At 52.9% G+C, this 18645-nt stretch overlaps 1 pseudogene; it reads left to right on the top strand.

Moving 5' to 3' along the window:
* The first annotated feature begins 10771 nt into the window (after positions 1 to 10771).
* On the top strand, positions 10772 to 11526 carry LOC105483409 (transcription factor A, mitochondrial pseudogene; annotated as a pseudogene).
* Positions 11527 to 18645: the final 7119 nt, after the last annotated feature.

Genomic DNA, 18645 nt, shown 5'->3' with positions numbered 1-18645 from the left:
CGGGCAGGTCAGCAGACCAGGCAGGACCGAGCCCGTCGCTCGGGGCTCTTGTTGTCTGTGCCGTTTCGATGCCTTTTTTCCTTGCTTCCAGCTGCTCCTTGAGGATGTTTACTGGCTGCTGGGGCCGTGCCTTCCAGGTGCGGCCTGGGTCATCCCAGGTGCAGCCTCGCATCAGGGATGACGGCCCAGGCTAAAGCATCGTAATGAAGAGCTGGGGCTGAGGGCAGTTAAGGCGTGTGAGTATTCAGATCCCCCACGTGCCCTTCTCTGGAAGGTGCCAGCGACCTGTCCTCTCTGGGCCTCTGTTTTCTCCTCTGTGTAATGGGGACGATGGCGTCGGCACCTCACAGGGCTGCTAGAAAATGGGGCTGGGTCTCAAGTGGGATTTCAGCCAGCGCCGAGGACCAGAGGCCCTGGTTCCTGTCCACATGGCCTGGGACCCACCCCCCCGCCACGGCCCCACACCTGGGCTGTGGGAGCATGTGTATTGGCTTTGAGGGCCCAGCCTTGGAGGCCAGATGGCATCCATTACGGGTTACATTTTGTCACTCCTAAATTCATATGTTGAAGTCTTAACCCACAGGGTGTCAGAATGGGGTGGTATTTGGAGCCCGGGCCTTGAAAGAGGGTGAAGGTAAAATGAGGAGACTGGGTGTGGCAGCTCATGCCTGTGATGCAGACACTTTGGGAGGCCAAGGCGACAGGATCACTTGAGCCCAGGAGTTTGAGACCAGCCTGGGCTGAACAGAGCAAGACCCCATCTCTATAAGAAAATAAAAAACCAAAAAAGCACTGGTCACAGTAGCTCACGTCTGTAACCCCAGCCCTTTGGGAGGCCACGGCGGGAGAATCGCTGGAGCCCAGGAGTTTGAGACCAGCCTGGGCAGCATAGCAAGACGTCATCTCTACTTAAAAAAAAAAAAAATTAGCTGGACGTGGTGTTGTACCTGTGGTCCCAGTTGCTTGGGAGGCTGAGGTGGAAGGATTACTTGAGCCTCGGAATTCAAGACTGCCATGAGCCATGATGGTGCCACTGCCCTCCAACCTGGGTGACAGGGCAAGACCCTGTCTCAAAAAAAAAAAAAAAAAAAAAAAGGCAAGTGAAGTTATCGGGGTGGGCCCTAATCTAATCTGACAGGTGTTCTTATATGAAGAGGAGATGGGGACACACACATGCACAGAGGGACGACTCTGTGAGGACCCAGGGGGAAGACGGCGTCTGCAAACCAAGGAGAGGGGCCTCAGCAGGAAGCAGCCCTGCTTATGCCTTGGTCTTGGACTTCAGCTTCCAGGACTGTGAGAGATGAGTGCCTGTGGCCGGCATCACCTGGTGTGTGGCGTTTGTTCCGGCAACCCCGGGAGGCTGGTGCGACGTCTCTTTGGCCTTTCTCTGTCCATCGAAACCGTCTTGAAGGCCTTTCTGGGTTGAGGAGGGGGCAAGGAAGACCCTGCCTTCTGGTGGGGAAGGTGCCGGGAGAGTGGTGGTACACGGGGTGTTGTGGCAGTGGTTTGTGGTCTCCGCCTGCCACGCAGCCCCCATAGAGATGGAGAGTCCCCCAGCGGGTCTGAGGAGAGGGTGAGCTGAATCCCGGGTGGGATTCAGGCCAGGAGAAGGGTGGGGAGCAGGACTGGGGGCTTTAGGCAGGTCCAGGTCCTCAGGACACAGGCAAGGGAGGCCAGAGAGGCAGCTGGGCCTCTGCTGTGAGCCGAGGAGTTCAGGAAGCCCAGCTCGGGCTGGAGAGTCTCGGGCTTGACTGGGGCCATTTCTGTAACACTTCAGAGCAGGTGCACAGGGCTCAGACCCCCAGAGAGCAAAACTGCAGCCCGGGAGGCTGCCAGGAGGCTCCCACCGCTCAGACACGGAAGACGGCCCCATCACGGCTGCTCTGAATAGGAGAAGGAAGTAAAAGTTGAAAAACAACAGGAATGAAGTCAGTGGCAAGACCAGCCGGTGCCACTGATGACCAGGCCTAAGGTTAAAAGATTAAGCCCCACTCTAACCACATGTGCTCTCAATCTATCCCGACCCTTTCACGTGGAACCCCTTAGCATTGTAAGCCCTTAAAAGGGCCAGGAACTCTGTTGTAAGCTCTTAAAAGGGCCTGGGTGCCACGGGCACTGCTCGGAGCTCCAGGCTGCAGGGACAGGGCCACCCCGAGCCACCTGCTCACCCGGCCCGGTGTCTCCCACCCGGCACTTTGATCCGCTGAAAGCCTCTAGACTCCAGGCTCTATAACCTCAAGATTTGTGTGCCGAGTATGTCTGGAGGTCCCGCGTCTCAGAGGATTTTATTCCTCTCATTATTTTGCTTAACGGGCTGTTACTGCCGTCTCAGACAGCATGGAGCGAAAAATTACACTTTTTGGGAGCCGTTGTTAAAGAGAGAGATTGGAAAAGCATGACTTAGTGGCGAAGGCTGCAGTGCTGAGCCGCCACCTCCCAGGGCAGAACTGAGGCCCTGAGGTGGGCAAGAGGGAAGTCCAGGCCCAGAGGCCGGGGGAGCCCACGGCCACTCCTGGGGGGTCCTCTGGAAGCCTCCCTGGGCAGGCAGGTCTCAGGGTCCCAGTCCAAGCCAGCACTCAGCTTCAAGACTGGAAAAAAACTGAACTTCTCCTTTCTCTTTTCTGTTTCTGCTTCTCCCAAGTCCCTCAGATTCCCTAATTCATTCATTCATCCATCCATCCATGAAAAGTCTCTTCAGTGTCAGAGGATACAGAAATGAATGAGAAAAAAAAATCTCTCTTTTCCTGGGACCAACAGTTGTGGACTGTGCCCTCGAGTATTGCTCTTTCATTTCTTTTATCTTTAAAATAAACTCCTTTTAAAACAGGCAGTTCAAGCCTGGGCAACATGGCAAGACCCCATCTGTATAAAATACAAAAAAAAATTAGCCGGGTGTGGTGGTCCGCTCCTGCAGTCCAAGGTACTTGGGAAGCTGAGTCAGGAGATCAAGGCAGCAGTGAGTCGAGATCGTGAGACGCTGTCTCAAAACAAAACAAAACAAAACAAAACACCAGGCAGCTCAGATGGTTAAATACAGACGTACCATGTGACCTGGTAATTCCACCCCTGGGTATATACCCAAGATAAATGGCTACATACGTCCACCCAAGAGCTTGTATGTGAATGGTCACAGCGGCTTTGTTCATAGTAGCCAAAAAGTGGACATCGCGCCCACACCCCTCAGCTGAAGGTTGGGTGAACAGACGGTGGTGTGGCCACGATGGAATATTATCCAACAATAAAAATGAGTGAAGTCCAGCACAGACCGCAGCATGGGTGAACCCTGAAAATATTAGATGCTTAGTTTATTTATTTATTTAGAAATGGAGTCTTGCTCTGTCGCCCAGGCTGGAGTGCAGTGGCATCATCTCGCCTCACTGCAACCTCCGCCTCCTAGGTTCCAACGATTCTCCTGTCTCAGCCTCCCGAGTAGCTGGGATCACAGGCATGCGCCACCACGTGTGGCTAATTTTTGTAATTTTAGTAGAGATGGGGTTTCCCCCATGTTGGCCAGGCTGGTCTCGAACTCCTGACCTCAAGTGATCCGCCCACCTCGGCCTCCCAAAGTGCTGGGATTACAGGTATGAGCCACTCTTCCTAGCCCAGATGCTAATTTTAAAAAGCCAGACACAAAATACCACATCTATAGAATTCCACTAATGTGAAATGCCCAGAATGGGCAAATCCGTAGAGACAGAAAATAGAGACATGGCTGCCAGGGGCTGGGAGGGAGGGCAGTGGGGACTGATGGCTTAAGGTGTGTGGAATTTCTTTTTGGGGGCGATTAAAATGGTCTAAAGTTGATTGTGGTGATGGTTGCACGACGCTGTGAATACACTAAAAAACATCGAATTGTGTGCTTTACATGGGTGAGTTGCATGGCATATGAATTATATCTTAATAAAGCTGTTTGAAAAATCACAGTGCCTAGGTAGGGTTGTTAAAAGTATCCATTACTTTCTGTAGAATATTTAAAATAGTGCCTGAGACATGCTGGACGTTCAATAAATGTTAGCTATTAAAGAATAATACCTTCCTTTTAAACACCTGAAGTCCTGCCTCCCCCCAGAAGCCACAGGACCCCGACAGGAAAGGCCTCCCTGGAGGATCTCTCAGGACCCCTGCCCCCACTGTCGGCCACGGCCACTCTCTCCTGCCTTATTTCTGTTTAACCTCTGAGTTTCAGGCAGACATCTCTGTCCATGGCTTTTTTTGTTTTGTTTTTCTGGGGACAGGGTCTCATAGTTATCCTGGAGGGCACCCAGCAGCGGCCTCCTCCTCTTCTCCTCTTCCCTCCTCCTCCCCCTCTCCTCCTCTTCTCCCTCTCCCTTCTCCCCCTCTTCTTCCCCCTCCTTCCTCCCCTTCCCCTCCTTCTCTTCTCCCCCTCCCCTCTTCTCCCCCTCCCCCTCCTCATCCTCTTCTTTCCCCTCCCTCCTCCCCATCTTCTTCCCCCTCCCTCCATCCCTCCCCCTCCTCCTCCTCTTCTTTCCCCTCCCTCCTTCCCATCTTCTTCCCCCTCCCTCCTTCCCTCCCCCCTCCTCTTCTCCCCTCCCCTCCTCCTCCCCCTCCCTCCTCCCCCCTCCCTCCTCCCCATCTTCTTCCCCTTCCTTCCTCCCCTCCCTCTCGTCTTCTCCCCCTCCCCCTCCTACTTGTCTTCTTCCCCCTCCCTCCTCCCCCTCTTCTTCCCCCTTCTTCCTTCCCTCCCCCTCCTCCTCTTCTCCCCTCCCTCTCCCCCCTTCTTTCCCTTCCCCCTCTCCTGCTCTTCTTCCCCCTCTTTCCTCCCCTCCCCCTCTTCTCCCCCCTCCCTCCTCTCCCGCTTTTTCTCCCTCTCTCCCCCTCTTCCTACCCCTCCTCTTCTTCCTCTTCATGTCTGGCACCTTCTGGTTCCCTGCCTCTCTGGAGGTCACCCCCTTCTTGTCCTCCCTCCACTCACTTATCTGTGACCCCCAAGCTCCCCTGTTGCCCCCTGCCCCTCTAATCCAGGTGAGGTCAGCAGCCAGACTCTCTCCTCTCTCCTCTCTCTCCCCTCTCTCTCTTTCCTCTCTCTCTCCCCTCTCCTTTCTCTCTCCTCTCTTTCTCTCCTTTCTCTTTCTTCTTTCTCTCTCTCTCCTCTGTCTCTCTCTCCCCCCTCCCTCTGACACACACACACACACACACACACAGTTGTTTGCTCCCTGCCACAGGTAACGTGGGTGACAGGCATCGAAAATGGTGGTGTTCAGCCCCTCGCGGCTGGAACTGGGATGGATTCCCGGACCCCTCGCTGGGAGCTGCCCCTATAAAGCATGTTGATTTCTGATCCGGAGGACAGAATGGCAAATCCATTGACCAAAATTTGCAGTTAACATTAAACTGACAGAACAGCTAATAATTCAGATGATATTAAAACTATCCAACTTTGTCTGAGTAAATTAGAAGAATAAAATGAGATTTATTAAGGGCAAAGTCAGCACAGTCTCACAAAAGAGAAGGAATCAGAAATAGAAAAGGAGGAAATTTGGAACAATGGCAGCACAGAGACAGCTGGGTGGTCACCCCTGATGAGAAATTAAATATTAATCATGATAACAAGGCCTCCAATTGCACCTGGGGAGCTCCAAGCACCTCATAGCTTCCGCTGAGACACTCTGCCTTGGGGACTGCAGGCAACAGGGAAGGGGGCTCTTGGCCTTGTGTGGCCGCTGGTGGTGCTGGGCAGGGGCTGAGCCAGGTTGGGGCTGGGCTGAGGCTGGGGTTGTGTTAGGCTTGAGCTAGGGCTGAGGCTGGGCTGGGGCTGGGCAAGGGTTGGGCTGGGCAGGGTTTGGACTGGGGCTACGCAGGGTTTGCGCTGGGGATGGGCAGGGGTTGGGCAGAGGGTGGGGCTGGGCTGAGGCTGGGGCTGTTAGGGTTGAGCTGGGGCTGGAGGTGGGCTGGGTCTGGGCTGGGGCTGGGGCTGGGGAGGGGTTGGCCTGGGGCTGGGCTGGGGCTGGGCTGGGGCTAGGCATGGGGCTGGGGCTGGGCTGGAGCTGGGCTGGGCTGGGGCTGGGCTGGGGCTGGGCTGGGGCTGGGGCTCAGGCTGGACTGGGGCTGGAGCTGGGCTGGGGCTGCTCTGGGGCTGGTCTGGGGCTGCTCTGGGGCTGGTCTGGGACTGGGCTGGGGTTGTCCTGGGGCTGGGCTGGGGCTGGGGCTGGGCTGGGGCTGGGGCTGGGGCTGGGGCTGGGGCTGGGGCTGGGCTGGAGCTGGGCTGGGCTGGGGCTGCTCTGGGGCTGGTCTGGGACTGGGCTGGGGTTGTCCTGGGGCTGGGCTGGGGCTGGGGAGGGGTTGGCTTGGGGTTGGGCAGAGGCTGGTCACTGAGCTCCCAAGAGAGACCAGAGACCCAGCCAGAGTAGACCCTTTGCAGCAGCTGCAGCCTCACCATTGATTGAGTACTTACTGAGTGCCCCACACAGAGCTGGGCAATCAGAAGACACCATTGAGCCCCTCCTGTGTGCCAGGTCCCATCAGTGTCATCGCAGTAAGTACTCTGAACAATTCCACAAGTTACCTGTGCCCTGTGCCCATTCCTCCTTTACGGACGGGTGGCCGGGCTTAGAGGAGCTCAACAATTTGCTCAAAGCCGAAGAGCCAGGGAGTGGCAGAACCAAGGCTTGGACCTGGAGCTGCTGAATTCTGGAGCCCTGAATTCTTCCAACTCTTCAGCAACTTTCTGTGAGCCCTTGCGTGTGTGAGGAGTGGAGAGTGCCGTGGTCAAGGAGGTTCCTGCCCCCAAGAGGTGTAGCCCAGGGGAGTGATCGAGGAGTCAGCATGCATTTATCCCGCAGCGATGAGTCCTTCCAAGGGGGATCCCGGGGGCTCCAGGGGTGCAGAGTCCTCCCACGGGGGATCCCAAGGGTGCAGAGTCCTCCCACGGGGAATCCCAGGGGTACAGAGTCTTCCCACGGGGGATCCAGAATTCAGCAGCTCCAGGTCCAAGCCTTGGTTCTGCCACTCCCTGGCTCTTCGGCCTTGAGCCACAGGAGGTGTGGGCAGCGGGGCGGCGGGGGCGATGGCTGCGAGGGCGGGCGAGGACTGGGTGCCGCCAAAGAGCGATAATGATGGCTCGAGTCAAAGCCGGCCTGCGTCTCGCCCGCGCTGGCATCTCCAGCAGCACCATGCCAATTAAAGATGAGTTGAGCATATCGTTAGTTTCCAAATCGTCAAGAATCTCATTAGGGGAGTCTTAGAACCACCCGAGCAGCTCTGCCAACTGTCCACACTGGAGGTGCCGGGCTGGGGGCGGGGGGAGTTGCTGCGTGTTGATGAGCTGTAGCGGGGTTTTGCCAGGCAGGGCGCTGGATAGAACCAGCCCAGCAGTGCCCCGGGCCTCGGTGGTCCTCAGCCTGTGTCTGCCTCCTCCAGTGGGGTGATGGGGTAGACTGTTCAGAAATCTACTGGGAGTCAGTTTGGATGCCACATTTCCACCAGACTCGGCCGAGGGGCCATCTCGTCTACCCCATCGTTTTATAATGGGAGAAACAGAGGTCCGCAGGGGCGGGGGAGCCCCTGGGATACACAGGGGCTTGAGGAGACCCCTAGAGGGGTCTAATCCAACCCTAAAGCAGATCTGAGTCCCGTCTCTGTTGTCTCAGCTGAGTGACCATTTCGCTTGTGCCATTTATTTATGTATTTATTTATTTTGAGAACGAGTCTTGCTCTGTCGCCCAGGCTGGAGTGCAGTGACGCAATCTCGGCTCACTGCAACCTCTGCCTCCCGGGTTCAAGCAATTCTCCTGCCTCAGCCTCCCGAGTATCCCAAGTATCTGGGATTACAGGCACCCACCACCATGCCCAGCTAATTTTTATATTTTTAGTAGAGATGGGGTTTTGCCGTGTTGGCCAGGCTGGTCTCAAACTCCTGACCTCAAGTGATCCACCTACCTTGGTGTCCCAAAGTGCTGGGATTACAGACGTGAGCCACCATGCCCTGCTGCACCCCGTTTATAGTAAAGAGGCCCCACCCTTCCCGTGGCCCCTTGTTCCATCTGTGCCCATCAGGGTCCTTTATTAATGAGTCAGAGACCTGGCTCAAATTTGCTGAGGCAAGAAAGGAATTTCCTGGAAGTCAGGACTCTGTGGTTTTGCACACAGAAAGAAGGCTCAGAGATCCCAGGACATCTCTAGCCTCATCCCTGCTGCTCTCAGCACATCTACCTCTGGTCGGGCAGCCTCTTCCCCTGGGGGGTGGGGATGGGGTTACTAGGGGACAGAGAGCTCCAGAGCCACATGCCATGCCATCTGCCACCGGACAGGATCTGCACGTCTTCCTTCAGCCTCAGCTGGGAAAATCCCATGGAAGGACTGTGCATGGCCTGGCTTGGCCGGGTGTTCACCCTGAGTCCACACAGCAGCTTCCGTTAGAACTGCGTGGCTGGGGTTTATTCATTCATCTCATGTTCACTAAGACTGGGCTGTGTGTCAGGCATTGTTCTGTATCTAGCTGGGAGAGGCAGACTATAAACAAGGGAACCAGTAATAAAGATAATTCAGATAGTGACAGGTGTTCTAAAGATGATGAGCAGGCACGCCTGTAATCCTAGCACTTTGGGAGGCCGAGGCAGGCAGACCATGAGGTCAAGAGTTTGAGACTAGCCTGGCCAACATGGTGAAACCTCATCTGTATTAGCCGGGCATGGTGGTGGCTGCCTGTAATCCCAGCTACTCGGGAGGATGAGGCAGGAGAATCGCTTGAATCCGGGAGGCGGAGGTTGCAATGAGCTGAGATGGCGCACCTGCACTCCAGCCTGAGCAACAGAGCAAGACTCTGTCTCCAAAAAAATAAAAAAATAAAAAAATAAAAAACAAGAAAAGATGACGAGCAGAGTGCTGCGAGGGACGATGCTAGCTAGAACAGTCAGTGAGGCCACGGGTAGTTATGGAGGAAGAACGCTCTGGGCAGAGGGAACAGTGCGAAGGCCCTGTTGAGGAACAGGTTTAGTGTGAATCAGAAAGGTGGCCCGTGTGGGCCAGGCGCAGCAGCTCACGCCTTTAATCCCAGAACTCTGGGAGGCCAAGGCAGTGGATTGCCTGAGCTCAGGAGTTCAACACCATCCTGGGCTACATAGTGAAACCCCATCTCTAACTAAAATACAAAATGTTAGCCGGGCTTGGTGACACATGCCTGTAGTCCCAGCTACTCGGGAGGCTGAGGCATGAGAATTGCTTGAATTTGGGAGGCAGATTTTGCAGTGAGCTGAGATTGGGCCACTGCCCTCCAGCCTGAGCCACAGAGCAGCAAAACTCTGTCTCCAAAAAAAAAAAAACCAGAAAAGAAAAAAGAAAAAGAAAAGAAAGGTGGCCCATGTGGCTGTTGGTGCATGATAAATTTGAAGCCGTCCCTATAAACTTTGTGTGTGTGTCACAGGGTCTTGCTTTGTCACCCAATGTGGAGTGCAGTGGCATGATTGTAGCTCACTGCAGCCTCAACCTCCTGGGCTGAAGTGATCCTCCGGCCTCAGCCTCCTGAGTAGCTGGGATAACAGGTGCATAACACCACAGCCCCCTAATTTTTTTTCTTTTTTTGTAGAGATGGGGAGTCTCACAGTTGCCCAGGCTGGTCTTGAACTCCTGGGCTCAAGCAATCCTCCTTCCTTGGCCTCCCAAAGTGCTGAGATTACAGGCATGAGCCACTGTGCTGGGCCATCCCTATAAACTTTATAAAATTAATCAGAGGCCAGGCACGGTGGCTCATGCCTGTAATCCCAGCACTTTGGGAGGCCAAGGTGGGTGGATCACTTGAGGTCAGGAGTTCAAGACCAGCCTGTCCAACATGGTGAAACCCCATATGTACTAAAAATGCAAAATTAGCTGTGTGTGGTGGTGGGTGCCTATAGTCCCAGCTACTAGGGAGGATGAGGCAGGAGAATCGCTTGAACCCGGGAGGCAGAGGTTGCAGTGAGCTGAGATCGGGCCATTGCACTCCAGCCTGGGCAACAAGAGCGAAACTCTGTCTCAAAATAATAATAATAATAATAAATAAAATAAATCAGGGAAGAACAGGGGGAGAAACAAAAATACACCAAGCTTGTGGCAAATTCAGCATTCATCACTGGGTCCGCTTGCTGTCGGATTCACTTCCTCATAGCTGTTTGGTACCTATTGTCCTAATCATGTAGAATCTAGATTATAGCTCTCTTTAACTACTCTATAGATAACAACTTGACCATCACCAAATGTTTTCTCTCTGAGATATTCCTTCAGGGTCTGGTCACCAATGAAACAACTGATGCTAGCTGATGCAAAGGACCTCATGAGGAACTGACTCACGAAAGAATGCCGTTTCCACACTCCCCTCACCTCAACCCATCAACGACCCCAGGTATCCAGCCCCTCACCCCCCATGATCCCCTTAAAAACCCCAGTCCAGGGCCACGTGCCGTGGCTCATGCCTGTAATCCCAGCACTTTGGGAGGCCAAGGTGGGTGGATCATCTGAGGTCAGGAGTTCGAGACCATCCTGGCCAACACGGCGAAACCCCCATCTCTGTTAAAAATACAAAAATCAGCGAGGCATGGTGGCTTGCGCCTGTAATCCCAGCTATTCGGAAGGCTGAGGCAGGAGAATCGCTTGAGTCTGGGAGGCGGAGGTTGCAGTGAGCTGAGATCGAGCTTCTGCACTCCAGCCTGAGTGACATAGTGCCTCGTGAGTGGCGGGCATGATAACAAACTCCAGAGGGTTGCAGGCAGGTTCGAGTTGTCATTGCCGGTGTCTGTTGTGCCAGGAAGCTCTCTGAGACTGGGACCCGGCCACTGCCTGGTCCGCTGGTGCGATGGCATTTCTTCGAAGTATGTGGGGCATGTTGAGCGCCCTGGGAAGGTCCAGGCAGAGCTGTGTACCAGCTGTGGAAGTCGACTGCGCTTCCCTTCAGTTTTGTGTATTTATGGAAATGGTTTTCATCTGCCTTGGCAAGTTATCCAAAGAAATCTGTAACTTCTTACCTTCGATTTTCTGAAGAACAATTACCCATATTTAAAGCTCAGAACCCAGATGCAAAAAATACAGAACTAATTAGAAGAATCACCGGGCATTGGAGGGAACTTCCCAACTCAGAGAAAAAAATATATGAAGATGCTTATAGGGTCGACTGGCAGGCATACAAAGAAGAGATAAGCAGAATTCAAGAACAGCTAACTCCAAGTCAGATTATGTCTTTGGAAACAGAAATCATGCATGAACAGTTAAAAAGGAAAGCTTTAGTAAAAAAGAGAGAGAGTTAAAACTGCTTGGAAAACCAAAATTACCTTGTTCAGCTTACACCATTTATGTAGCTGAAAGCCTCCAAGAAGCTAAGGTTGGTTCACCGCAGGCAAAGCTGAAGACTGTAAATGAAAACGGGAAAAATCTGTCTGGTTCTCAAAAGAAAGTATATATTCAACTTGCTAAAGATTATAAAATTCATTATTATAATTCATTATTATAATGGAAGAACAGATGATTGAAGTTGGATGAAAGGATCTTCTACGTTGCAAAATAAAGCAACCACCAAAAGATGGTACTGAGAAGTGTTAGAAGTTCATAGTGGATAGGCACCAGAAACCAGTTAGTTCTCAACACCTGAAGCTGTTGTAAAATTAGAAAGGATAACGTCGGTAAACCTTTTATATTCAATTTCTTTTTCTTCAGCTCATGGACTTCTGCCAGTGTAATACTTGCTTTGGAAAACCCAGATAAAGGTTTATGCAAAATTTTGTGTTTAGGAACTACTGAGGATCAGAGTAATCCATGCACATGTGAATCATTTTACCTTTGATAAAGGTAAATCAGACTATCAGGTTTCTTTAATACAGGATGATGACTATGGAAAGAGTATTCTTGTTTCCTTATATTATGGAAGCAGGAGTTTCCTTTTCAAAATTGTTACAAATTGTGGAAGACACAGTGTTCTCTGATATAATTGTGCATTTTTCAAAAAACCGCCAGAACTCATCTAGGTAAATTCCAGTTCCTAGGTATAATTAATATTATATTCAGAGTTGATGGTTGTACATGTAAGTGATGGCTGGTTTTAGTTGCAACTTTTAATAAAAGGGACTGAGAAATTTATAAACCTTTTTCTCACTGTCTTTTTTTTCTAAAGTAAAAGCTAATAAATTATGTACCAGATCTATGCATATTATTTTATGTTGCATAGAATAAAAATTTTAATCTTTAATTTTACATCTCCTATTTATATATTTTAAGATGAAACATTTGTTTTACAGCTTTCCCCTCCACCTTTTTTTTTTTTTTTAGACAGAGTCTTGCCCTGTTGCCTAGGCCGGAGTGTAGTGGTCTGATCTGGGCTCACTGCAATCTCTGCCTCCTGGGTTCCAGCCATTCTCCTGCCTCAGCCTCCCGAGTAGCTGGGACTAAGCATGTACCACCACACCTGGCTAATTTTTGTATTTTTTAGTAGAGATGGGGTTTCACCATATTGGCCAGGCTAGTCTCAAATTCCTGACCTTGTGATCCGCCTACCTTGGCCTCCCAAAGTGCTGGGATTACAGGTGTGAGCCGCCATGCCTGGCACTTTTCCCTTTTTTCAAGTAAGGAAATATATTTTTTTCTGAATTATTTTCTCTCATGTGAGTATATTGATCCAGAAAGAAAACTTGCATTGTATATATTTTTAAATGAGAAATCTAAAAAAAGAAAAGTATCCAAAGTCTCTGGAATTTGAAACACTTTGCATAACGTATAAAAGCCTGTATAAGAGACAGCCAACTATGGCCTGTGGACCAAATCCAGCCTGCTGCCTGCTTTCTACGGCCTGTGAGCTAGGAATTGTGTTTATAATTTTAAATGCTTTTTTAAAAAGACTTTTATGATACATGAAAATTAACATGAATATTTAGTGTTCATAAATAAAGTTTATTGGAACACAACCAAAAAAGAAAAAAAAAAACACCAAAACACTGCAGTTCAGAACTCCTTGGGGAGATGGATTCGAGGGTCCCATCTCCCAGTTTGGCTCCCAGCGATCCTGAAACTCTTTCTCTGCTGCAAACCCTGCTGCCTCAGCGCATTGGTCTGTGACTGTGTAACAGGCACACGAACCTGTGGGCCCATGTGCAGCTTCTCCCTCCTGAGTGTGACCTCAGGTGAGGCCTGTGTCCTTGAGGAGCCTCCATTTCCTCATCTGTGAAATGGGGGTCACACCTCCTGCCCTGCAGAGTTGCTGTCACAGTGATGACATGTGGAGCACCAGCATGGTCTGCCAGTGTGTGGGGCCAGGACAGAACTCTTCCCCACTGCTGCTCCCTTGGTGTTTGGGTTCCCGGTCCAGGGCACCTTTCTACTCCCCCAGCCAGGACCAAGCCTGCTCCTAAGTGTGTGCTTTCAAGTGGACAGGAGGCCCAGGGCAGGGAGGGCAGCCCATGCTTACTTTAAGCATTTCTGACCTCTGGAGACAAGGATGCCAGGACCTCCACTGGGGGCCACCACGGCAAATTTTCCCGCTGTTGGGACACCCCACATGGCCCCCGGGATCTGGCTTTGGGAAGGAAGATGGTGCCCGGATTGCAAAGGCCTTTGGATCTCATGCCCAGTGTCATGGGGTAAATTGTGTCTTCCCCCAATTCATATGCCAAAGTTCTCACCCCTGGGACCTCAGAGTATGGCTGTATTTGGAGACAGAATCTTTTTATTTTATTTTATTTTATTTGTTGGAAACAGGGTCTCACCCTGTCACACAGGCTGGAGTGCAATGGTACCCTCAGGATTCACTACAGCCTCTACCTCCTGGGCTCAAGCAATCCTCCTCCCTCAGCCTCTGAAGTAGCTGGGACCACAGACATGCCCCACCATACCTGGCTAATTTTTAAAATTATTTTGTAGAGATGAGGTCTTATTATGGTGCCCAGGCTGGTCTTGAACTTCTGGCCTCAAGCAATCCTCCTGCCTCAGTCTCCCAAAGTGCTGGGATTACAGGCATGAGCCACTGTGTCTGGCCAGAGACAGGGTCTTTAAAGAGATAATGGAGGGAAAATGAGGTCACTAGGGTGGGCTCTGATCCAGTCTGACTGGAATTCTTCTAAGAAGAGGAGATTAGGACACAGATGCTCACAGAAAGACAATCACCTGAGGACACGGGGAGGACATGGGGAGAAGATGCCGTCTGGAAGCTGAGGAGGAGGCCTCAGGGGGAACCAGCCCCGCGCACACCTTGATCTTGGACTTCCAGCCTCCAGGATTGTGGGAAATAAACATCTGTTGTTTCAGCTGCCTGGTCTGTGAGAGTTTGTTACGGCGGCCCAAGCAAACTGACCCACCGAGGAATTTCACTTTTGATCTTATGGGTGGTGGGGTCAGTAGGGGCTTTGAAGCCTTGGTCCGACACAGGGCTGGGCGCTCCTTGGCCGCAAGGCAGAGGGGGCACTCCATGGGGAGAGGCCCAGGCTGGGAGACCGGTGTGTAGGTGTGTGTGTAGGGGGGTGTGTGTGTGCATGTAGGGGTGTGTGTATGTAGGGTGTGTGTGTAGGTGTGTGTGTGTGTAGGTGTGTGTAGTGGGTGTGTGTAGGTGTGTGTATAGGTATATGTGTGTGTAGGTGTGTGTGTAGTGGGTGTATGTAGGGTGTGTGTAGGTGTGTGTGTAGGTGTATGTGTGTGTAGGTGTGTTTTTGTAGGTGTCTATGTAGGGTGTATGTAGGGGTGTGTGTATACAGGGTGTATGTAGGGGTGTATATGTAGGGGTGTATGTGTATGTAGGGTGTGTGTAGGTGTGTGTGTGTGTGTGTGTAGGGGTGTATGTACATGTAGGTGTGTGTTTAGGGGTGTATGTACATGTAGGTGTGTGTGTGTGTAGGGGTGTATGTACATGTAGAGGTGTGTGTTTAGGGGTGTATGTACATGTAGGTGTGTGTGTAGGGGTGTATGTACATGTACAGGTGTGTGTGTAGGGGTGTATGTACATGTAGAGGTGTGTGTGTAGAGGTGTATGTACATGTAGAGGTGTGTGTGTAGGGGTGTATGTACATGTAGAGGTGTGTGTGTAGGGGTGTATGTACATGTAGGGGTGTGTGTGTAGGGGTGTATGTACATGTAGGGGTGTATGTGTAGGGGTGTATGTACATGTAGGGGTGTGTGTGTGTGTAGGGGTGTATGTACATGTAGGTGTGTGTGTGTAGGGGTGTATATGCATGTAGGGGTGTGTGTAGGGGTGTATGTACATGTAGGGTGTGTGTGTAGGGGTGTATGTACATGTGGGTGGGTGTGTGTGTAGGGGTGTATGTACATGTAGGGGTATGTGTGTGTAGGGATGTGTGTGTGAGAGTGTGGGTGGAGGAGGGTACTCCAGCCCCAAGTGGCATGATAAGAACACGGGGAGGGAGGAGGACAGTTGGAAGCGTCTGAGCGGCAGGGGAGCCTGGTGTGGAAGCCGGTACCACGGTAGCAGAACCGAGTTACTGAAGGGCCCACCTGGGTGGCGCCGGGAGCGTGAACAGTTTCCGCTTCCCCGGAAGCTGGAGTGGTGCAGAAGCCCTCACCCGCCCGAGCAGGGCCCTGGGCCTCCTGGTCACTCTCTGTGGCAGGGTCTGGCTCCGGGTAAAACGTCCTCATCCAATGCCTGCAGTTGCTCTCGCCCAGGTCTGGGCCGTGGAGTGAGGGGTGGGCCTGACCGGCCCCTCTGCTCCCTCAGCGCCCCACGCGAGCCCCTCCTGTGCCGAGAAAGGGAGAGGAGCCGGTGAGAGAGGTGACTGCATCCGGCCCTCCCTAGCCACCCGCAGGGTCCCCACGGTGGCGGCTGCTTTGCTGCTCACCCCTCCCAGGGACCCCAAGTCCCCATCGCTGTCGGGGGTCCGCCCTCTCATCTGAACCGCTTCGGAGGACGGACGCGTCTCACGGGCAGCACCCTCCAGGCCTGTGAGCCTGGACTTGCTCTCCCGCCCCCGCCCGGTCCTCAGGGCCCAGGAGGCCGCCATGAAGCAAGCAGGTGAACTGCACCCTGGCGCCTCCGGCGGGGCGGCCACAGGCAGCGAAGAGCCCGGAAAACCAGGTCCGAAGCAGACACGCCGGTGCTAGAAAGGGGTGGGTGGAGGCAATTCAGGCCCTCCTGCCTGCTTATAAACAGCAGCAGTTCACCGCTCACCGCTCCGGAGGCTGGAAGCACAAGACCCAGGCCCCGCCAGGCTCCCTGTCTGCCAAAGGCTTCCTGGGTCATAGACGGCACCTTCCCGCCGTGGCCTCTGTGGGAAAGGGGTGAGGGAGCCCTTTGGGGCTCCTTTTATTTATTTATTTATTTATTTTTATTTTTTGAGATGGAGTTTTGCTCTTGTTGCCCAGGCTGGTGTACAGTGATTTGATCTGGGCTCACTGCAACCTCCGCCTCCCGGGTTCAAGGGATTCTCCTGTCTCAGCTTCCCGGTGGCTGGGATTACAGGCACGCACCACCACGCCCAGCTAATTTTTTGTATTTTTAGTAGAGATGGGGTTTCACCATGTTGGGCAGACTGGTCTCAAACTCCTGACCTCGGTGATCCACTTGCCTTTGCCTCCCAAAGTGCTGGGGTCTTAGGCGTGAGCCACCGCACCCGGCCGTGAAATTTGTGTTTTTAAACTTCGGATAAATGGTATTTTGCTGTCCGTGACATTCAGCAACTTGCTCTTCTCATCCCATAGTACCCTTCTGAGGTTAATCCTCATTGATAGACGCAGGTGTGGTTCATCTGGAGTCTGTTCGTGTGAACTGCGCCGCGGCGTCCCCCACCCGGCACCACAGGTGAGTCATTCATTTCCCTGAAAAGATGCGTGGATGCTGTTTCTAGCTTCCGGTTATCCCCGGTGATGCTGCACCTGCCCCAGGACACACGCTAGGGTGTAGCTGCCGGGCATGGAGTAGGTGTGGTCTCAACTGCAGGAGAAACAGCTGGCAGCCTCCAAAGGGACACGCTGCTTGGTGCTCCTGCCAGGGGGAGAGGCGCTGAGGCTCTTGGTCCTCGCCAACACCCCCTTGTGCCACACTCAGGCCGGGCGGGTGGTGTGGGGGCCGCATCTCACGGAGGTCTCCGTCCACGTTGCCCGCGTTGTGACTGCAGCGGGCGCCTCTTTTTTTTTTTTTTTTTTTGAGACGGAGTCTAGCTCTGTTGCCCAGGCTGGAGTGCAGTGGCCGGATCTCAGCTCACTGCAAGCTCCGCCTCCCGGGTTTACACCATTCTCCTGCCTCAGCCTCCGGAGTAGCTGGGACTACAGGCGCCCGCCACCTCGCCCGGCTAGTTTTTTGTATTTTTAGTAGAGACGGGGTTTCACCGTGTTAGCCAGGATGGTCTCGATCTCCCGACCTCGTGATCCGCCCGTCTCGGCCTCCCAAAGTGCTGGGATTACAGGCTTGAGCCACCGCGCCCGGCCCTGGGCGCCTCTTGATAGCAACCACCAGCCTCCTCTTCTAGGATCACCAGAGGGTTTCCACCTCGCTGGCCCGGACAGTGCTGTTCATCTCCCCTTGGTTTGTGGGACTCCCGGTGGATCTCAGGTATGACCCGTTTGTTGGTGATACGGGTTGCAAATATCCTCTCTGTGTCTGTGCTTGTCTCGCTGCGTTGTTTATGATGTGCTTTTGTCAAGCAGACATTTCTAATTTTGCTGTGTCTGGACTTGGCGATCTTTCTATTCGTGATTTGTGCTTTTGGTGTTTATGTACAAACTCTTTCCCAGTCCAGAGAGCATAAAAAAGTTTGCTTTGTGCACTGAGGTCTCTAATCCATCTCACAGGAGTTTGTGGCGGGTTGGGGCAGAGGCTCCGCCTGGCATTATTCCATCCGGTGAGCCCATTTCCACAGACTGACTGCATAGCCCGTGCCCCGCAGGGTCCCACGTTGGCCTCTCTGAGAGGTGGTGCCGCCAGATCTCTGTCTACCCAAAGCTTCCGCGTGATGAATGGGGCGATTTGAGTTTCTGGAAGCCAAGGGGAGGAGTCCAGGAATGCAGGACTAGAGAGACCTGAAGAGGGCCTGGGGTGACAGGTGGCTGCCCCACGCATAGGTGGCCAGATCCTGGGGAAGGCGTGGCAGGTGGGGAACTCCTGGGGGGTGCAGTGGGAATAATACAACAAACCAAGACTCGAGACCAGCCTGGGCAGCATGGCGAGACCTGTCTCTACTAAAAATACAAGCATTAGCCGAGTGTGGTGACGCAAGCCTGTCATCCCAGCACTTTGGGAGGTCAGGGTGGGGGAGGGAGGTCACCTGAGGTCAGCCTGGCAAAACTCCGTCTTTACTAAAAGTACAAAAATTAGCCGGGCGTGGTGGCGGGCGCCTGTAATCCCAGCACTTGGGGAGGCTGAGGTGGGTGGATCACTTGAGGTCAGGAATTCGAGACCAGCCTGGCCAACACGGTGGAACCCCATCTCTACTAAAAATACAAAAATTAACAGGGCGCAATGGCTCATGCCTGTAATGCCACCACCGTGGGAAGCCGAGGCGGGCAGATCACCTGAGCTCAGGAGTTCGAGACCAGCCTGGTCAACATGGCGAGACCCTGTCTCTACTAAAAATACAAAATTAGGTGGGTGTAGTGGCGGACACCTGTAATCTCAGCTGCTTGGGAGACTGAGGCATGAGAATCACTTGAACCCAGGAGGCAGAGGTTGCAGTGAGCCGAGATTACACCACTGCACTCCAGCCTGGGTGACAGAGCAAGATTCTGTATCAAAAC

Source organism: Macaca nemestrina, chromosome 4, assembly GCF_043159975.1.
Source record: "Macaca nemestrina isolate mMacNem1 chromosome 4, mMacNem.hap1, whole genome shotgun sequence".
NCBI lineage: Eukaryota > Metazoa > Chordata > Mammalia > Primates > Cercopithecidae > Macaca > Macaca nemestrina.
The sequence above is the reverse complement of the archived record's forward strand: the minus strand, read 5'-3'. Positions and strand labels throughout refer to the sequence as shown.